This window comes from Urocampus carinirostris, chromosome 12 (genome assembly GCF_059441175.1).
Source record: "Urocampus carinirostris isolate Australia breed hairy pipefish chromosome 12, RoL_Ucar_1.0, whole genome shotgun sequence".
Taxonomy (NCBI): Eukaryota; Metazoa; Chordata; class Actinopteri; order Syngnathiformes; family Syngnathidae; genus Urocampus; species Urocampus carinirostris.
The window spans coordinates 12,275,683-12,282,492 of NC_142360.1; positions in this window are offsets into that span (position 1 = coordinate 12,275,683).

Sequence of the window (6,810 nt, forward strand, 5' to 3'; positions counted from 1 at the left end):
TCTGAGCCTATGGAGTTGGTCTGTATAGACTTTTGGACTGCTGAGCAAGAGAACAAGTCTGTAGATGTCCTGGTCGTAACTGATCATTTCTCCAAGATGGCGCATGCCTTCCCTTGCAGGAATCAAACCGCCAAACAAGTTGCTCGCCGTCTGTGGCAGGATTTCTTCCTTGTCTATGGTTTCCCACGGCGTATCCACTCTGATCAGGGAGCTAATTTTGAGAGCAAACTGATCAAAGAGCTTCTAGAGATGGCAGGGGTGCAGAAATCCCATACCACTCCGTACCACCCCATGGGAAATGGAATTGCAGAACGATTTAACCGAACATTGGGAGATATGATCAGAACCCTTCCCCCTCAGCCCAAAGCAAAGTGGCCACAAATGCTGCAGCAGCTCACATTCTGCTATAACTGCACAGAGCATGAGACAACAGGGTTTGCACCGTTTTACCTAGTGTTTGGTAGAATCCCTCGTCTCCCTGTCGATGTCATGTTTCAACATGCAAATACCAATGATGCTGTTGTCAGCTATTCTGACTTTGTACGCCATCTGAAGAAAGATCTACATGAAGCTGCTCAGATTGTACAGAGGAATACTCTCAGAGAACAGACTCGCCATGCCAAGCTGTACAACCGTAGGGCCAAAGGATCACCCCTCGTCGTGGGAGACCGGGTGTTGATCGCCAACAGAGGTGTCCCGGGGAAACGCAAAGTTGCAGATAAGTGGGAGTCGACCCCGTATGAAGTCATATCAGTCAAGCCTGATCTCATTGTCTATAGAGTCAAGGATTGTCTGACGGGCAAAGAGAAGGTAGTTCACAGGAATTTGCTGCTCTCTGTTAGCTTCTTGCCCTGTGAGGATGATCTGGCCAGCGAATCTGAACACTCAGGGTGTGACGCTGCTATGCACGGAAGTGATGTATGCCCTGATTTACCTGACGCGGTTGAAGACAGTGATGTCCGTACAGTAAACTGGGTGATACAGGCAGGTGAAGAGCAAGTTCATCCAGAAGTGGAGGATAACTCACTAGACAGCAGATCTGATGCCCAGTCCGACTCTCTCACAGTTGATACATCCAGTCGAGGAAGTCAGCACATCCCCGAACAAGATGTTGACCATACTTCAAGTGACAATACGGAAAGCCCATCACAGTGCTCTGAAAACATGATCCCTTTGGGTATGGGCCTCCCAGACGAGACCCCATTTAACACTGACTATCCGGACGCAGACTCCCCTAATACTGACTGTTTAGACTTGACTGTCCCAGACCTTCAAGCTCAGGTTAATTGTGCTCAACCTGACCGTTATGGTCTTAGGGTCCGCCAGTCCATTAGGCCTCCTAGTCGTCTAATTTGTCAGATGAATGACCAGTTGGTAGGTGACACTCCTCTGTCTGCGATATCTGCTAGTTCCTAATTTAAGTTCAGTAGAGATACACTTTCAGTTTAAGTAACAAAGCTTGAGTAAGAAACAAGAATTGTGCCTATGTGAGCACTTACAACTACAGGAACAATGTTTGATATTTCAGAGATGTAACAGGCATCTTTGAGTCTGTGCTTAGTTAGGAGTTTGATCGCCTCCTTTCTTTTCACACTCCTTTTTTGGGAGAGTTTTAGAACTGACATGCACTTCAGTTTGTTCCTTGTAATACTGTACCAGTTTTCGGGTCCTCTTTTTCATCAGTATTTGCCTTTTTGGCATTAGATTTTTTTTTCTGTTTAGTGTAGCACTCCCATTTTTACCAGAATTTCAGGGGGGTGTATGTAACGGGTGTGATAATAACTATTATTTTATTGAAATTCCTGCTAAAATATGTGTATAGTTTTTGGTAAATGTCCTGCAATGCTGAGTCCAACAGTGCCATCTGCTGGTATGGGGTGGGGTTTGGTTTTGGCTTCTAACATGTGACCAGGAGGTGGGGTTTGTTGTCAGTTTTACCAGAGTACTACAAAGGTAAGACATATCTTTTGGTGCTCCACAAAATAAGTTAATTTTAAACTTTATAACCCCAGCTGACAAATCTCTCAACATGCATAGTAATGTGATTGATATTGTCAAGCTGTTTAGGTTTATTTTCGTTTTGTTTCTGTTTTACTAAATATTAATTCCCCTTGTAGAGATCAAAGAGATCTGACCCAGCAGAAAAAGCTAATGTTGTGACTCATCCATTTGCAGGTAAATTGTACCCATTTTTATACTCATTATTGTTTTTATTCCTATTTTTCATATACATTAAAAAAAGGATGATGTTGGTTAAAATTCAGAGTAAAGAAAAACATGTTGAATTCATTGTAAACGTTAAAAATCCACTATACGATCTCTTGTTAAAAGTATCTTGTTAAAATGCAAAGATTTATACATGTATTGTGATATTATAAAATGTATTTTCTGTAAAGTGAAAAGAAAGCTCTTTGATATGCTTTGTTGTCAGTTTTACCAGAGTACTACAAAGAGATCAAAGAGATCTGACCCAGCAGAAAAAGCTAATGTTGTGACTCATCCATTTGCAGAAACTGTAATAATAAAAACCTCATCATCCAGTCCAGCGTGAATGTGGATCTTTGGTGGGACACGTACAGCGCGGTTACATATATATATATATATATATATATTGCTTGAATTTAAACATAAAGGACAAATGGATTTATGAAAGGATATCTGGATGACAAATTGCACTTCACAATGCAGCTGTCAAAAAATACACTGTCCCTCTAACTTCCATACTAAGGCAGGGGCGTCAAACTGTCATGATGAGGGGCGCCATTGGCCCCCGGGCCGCAAGTTTGAGACCCCTTTAACAGACAGGGAGCCAGAGCAAGTTAGCTAATGTAAGATTGATATGGTCAAACATTCTTGTCCTCAAGTCAAGAGTCTCGCTGCCGCATTTCAAACAAGTTGCAAACTTTTGATGCCAGACAACAGGAGACCAGAGATCAATACATTACATTAATCAAACTAAGGATTAATAAAGGCATGAATTTTAATCTCAGCATCTGATTTCGACAGTATCGGGTGTCACGGTTGCCAGGGCGCCCAATTGGTCCCCGCCGTGTGGCGCCAGGTTCTGTCACGTTTGCCACAGCACCCAATTGGCCCTGCCCATGGACACCAGCTGAAACGCGTTGATAGATTGCTCCCTGACTACATAAACGTTGTCTGTGAGTCGACTGGTGTTGGAGCGTCTGCGAAACTCGTGCTGAACTCTGTTGTGATACGTCAAGCACTGTGAATCCCCATTTTTGCCTGTGTTAGTGTTCTTGTTTTGCAAAACCTGTGAATCCCCGTTTTTGCCTGTGTTTTTTGCTCTTGTTTTGCAAAGCCCAGTGAACCTCTGTTTTTGCCTGTGTTTTGCTACGGTTTTGTTCTCACCCCGATTTGTTTTATTTTGACGATTTCCCCGTCCCGATCAATCTACTTCTGCGACCATCGATCCCCGGATTGTGTGTGCGCTCATTCCGCTTCTCCCCAATAAACTGTGAGTAACATTACGCGATTGGGTTCTGCTCCCTGTTTCCTGTCCTGGTTCATGACATCGGGAGAATCTCAGCAATATTATGAAGGTGGAAGAAAGCTATTTTGGTAATATTTTTCTCTTGTATATGAAACGACTGATCAGGATCAAATAAGACACATTGATTTACGGGTCCTTGTGGGTGATATTACATTTGTCATGGTTCAGAGCAGTGTGTAATTTCCAACTTACAACAATGAGAAATATTATATAACGATTAAAAAAAAAAGTGTGCGTTGTCCCCATCAGTGGCGTCGTGCACTTCATTCTTCGGCCTTCAGTGATGGCCTTTACCGGAGTCTTTGCTAGCCATTTGGGTGCCCGAAGCACAAATGCTTTATAGCGCCCCCCATTTTTTTTTTTTTTTCATTTTTATCATTTTGTTGTATTCTGGTGCTTTACTGGTTGATAAATACTTAATAAACCACAATAAAACTTCTGTTCCTAGGTCTTTTTTTTATTTTATTTATTTTTTAATAACGCACACGTTTTTGGATATTAAAGAGACTAGCATCTAATAGGCCAGTGCGCTATATGAGCAGACAAAAAATAATTCGAACCAAGGAGAGTGCGGCTTTTAAATCAGTGCGCCAAATGGGTGCGTACGGTACAATAATGAGCTTCTTTATTTTAACATTGACTACTGGCAAGCGACGCATGAGCTTCATCACGTTCCTTCTGTTTTTTTCTTTTCTATAATTCAGACTCTTATTGCAGTTTCCAGGCAATGTTTGCACAGGTGTTAAACGGCAAATGAGGCATAATCGAACATACCACTAGGAGGGGAGGGGGATACCATGAGACCGGAGCTGGGCCGGGGCACAAAGCAGATTCACCTCTTTTCTCGGTAAATTTGGTTTATGTTGTTTTTGCATTGTTTAACCATATCAGCGCACATTAACTTTGTACACTTTTCTTTTCACGACCCTGGTTTCTTTTGGTGACCTCCTGGGCACTTGATACTGTACGGCGTAGTGCGCGTTTGCGGGGCTACGGCCCTGGCCTCGAGTTATTTGTTCGCGAACGAGACGACTCTACGAGCAGGCTCTTGGAGGTAAGTGAAAGGAGCCAACTCCCCACGAATCAAGAGCTGGTTCCTTTAGAGATGCTGTTCAAATTCATCCATCCATTATCTGCAACGCTTATCCTCAGAAGGGTGGCGAGGGGTGCTGGAGTCCATCCCAGCTATTTTCGGGCAGTGGACTTTGTCTTTTTTTTTATACATCTGTAAACATTTTAATTTATGCTTCCTGTGTTTTTTAAAGATGGTGCATTTTATATAACAAATGCAAAGATTATTAATACATTTCATAGTTTATTTGTTGTTGCATTGAAAATTCAATATTTTCAAATAAAAATTTGTTGTGTGTTTTTCAATAATGAGTTGCTTTTTTTCCTTTTTTGGGACACAAAAAATAATTATCCTTTTTTTTACAAACAAATTAAACAAAGTGAAAAAAAATGTTCCAGTGTAAGGTATTTTTTTCTCAACTTTATTTTTGTTACTACCACCTCCTCCTCCTCATAATCATATTATTTTTCTTGTTTATCCTCATATCCTTTCGTCATTTTTAATCTTAACTTTTCTTTTTTTCCTGCTTTTTTCTCATACTTTTCCTTTTTCTTCTTTCTGTTATTTTTGGTTTTACTACTCCCCTCCCCCTTTTTATTTTTTTTTCTTCATATTTTTCACTGCCCTAAGCCTTACAGATGGCCTTCCTTTTGCTCACTAAAAATTGATTAAACCAGGGGTCGTAACCTTTTTGACCCAAAGACCCATAATGGCAAAAATGTTTTTTCTTTTTTGGGAGAGGGCCATACCGTATATTTTTAAGAGAAATTCCAGCAAAAAACAGCTCTCCATACAAAATCTAAATTTTACCGCATTTCATTTCACTGTGTGAGATTAGATGATTTCATACATTTTATGAAATAATGCCAAAGCCTGTGTCCCAGAACAACAAATATACCACTTTAAACTTGTCTCCACCCCTCACGCAATTACTTAAGATTGTTGAGGCGAATTTTGACCTTATAAAAATGGTTTCAAAAAATGGTGCATGCAGAGTAAAAATGTCGCAAAATACTGCAAACGAGGATACCGGGATCTTACCTTTGGTGCAGGCGGTGCAGTGTGCATAGCTTTGCCCACCCCTAGGCCTAAAAATCTGCATGTGAAGGCCTCAGGGTAGATTTTTGAGTCTGGCAACCAGTAATGGCTGAAATGTGATTGGTTAAATGCTTGGAAATGAAAGTACACGTCTGGAAGTAGCACAAAAAGGGGGAAATAAATGAAAGGAGGCTGACGGACAATTTGGATACATCCAATAAGTATTGATGGACAAAATATAGATCACATATTTTTTAGACCATCAGAGAAGGCCGCGAAGACCCACAACCAAGTGACATGCAAACAATGGTTCGCAGTGAGAAAATATGTTCAGGGCATGTGTTTTTGTGCCCTTCTCATCAAATCAATTCAAATAGCTACATTTTTTGGTACTTACCATTTTATTTCATGAAATTAGAAAAACAGTTCTGGACTATCACAGTTGCATTTTGAGTTTTATAATGCAATGATCACATTTAGTGCTTAAAAATTAAATATATAATTGAAATTACTTCAAATAAGTTTTTGCATTTAAATGAAAATATGTATCTAAAATGTTGAGCGTTTAAAAAAACAATTAAATAGACCCTTAAACATATATGCAATTAAATTTAAATTTTCCATGTAAATGTACTGTAAATAAGAACAATTTTAGGCTTATTCCATCTTTTTTCCTCGTGTACTCTTCGATATGTAAAAAAAGCTAAAAGACATAACATCATCACCACTAAGTTTTTCAACAAAAAAATATGGAATTCACAAGTGAGGAAATTCATATTAATGTCGAGATATTGCTTTACCCTGAAAAACAATGGCGACCAGATGATGATGGGGCAGTATCTGAGGCAGATTAGGAGACTTCTGCTACCGGTACTGAACTTGCTCGACACATCACAGGAAGTGGTGTCCTGACAACCTGGCGGTTAAATGATCCTTGAACTGTGAAGACTCTGTACCAGCATATCCAAACACATCAGCCATTTTTTCTTACTTGGCCGGCTCCTACGCAAATTTCTAAACCTACTCAAAATTGCCCAGCCCTGCGCTTAGGTGAGTTAAAGGATCTATCTACCTATCTATCTACCTTGGTCATATCCCTCAAGAGGGGTGACCGACAGCAAGACAAACACATACAATAACAAAGAAAATAAAAGTTAAAGGATACCTTTTACATAATAAGCAGCCCAAA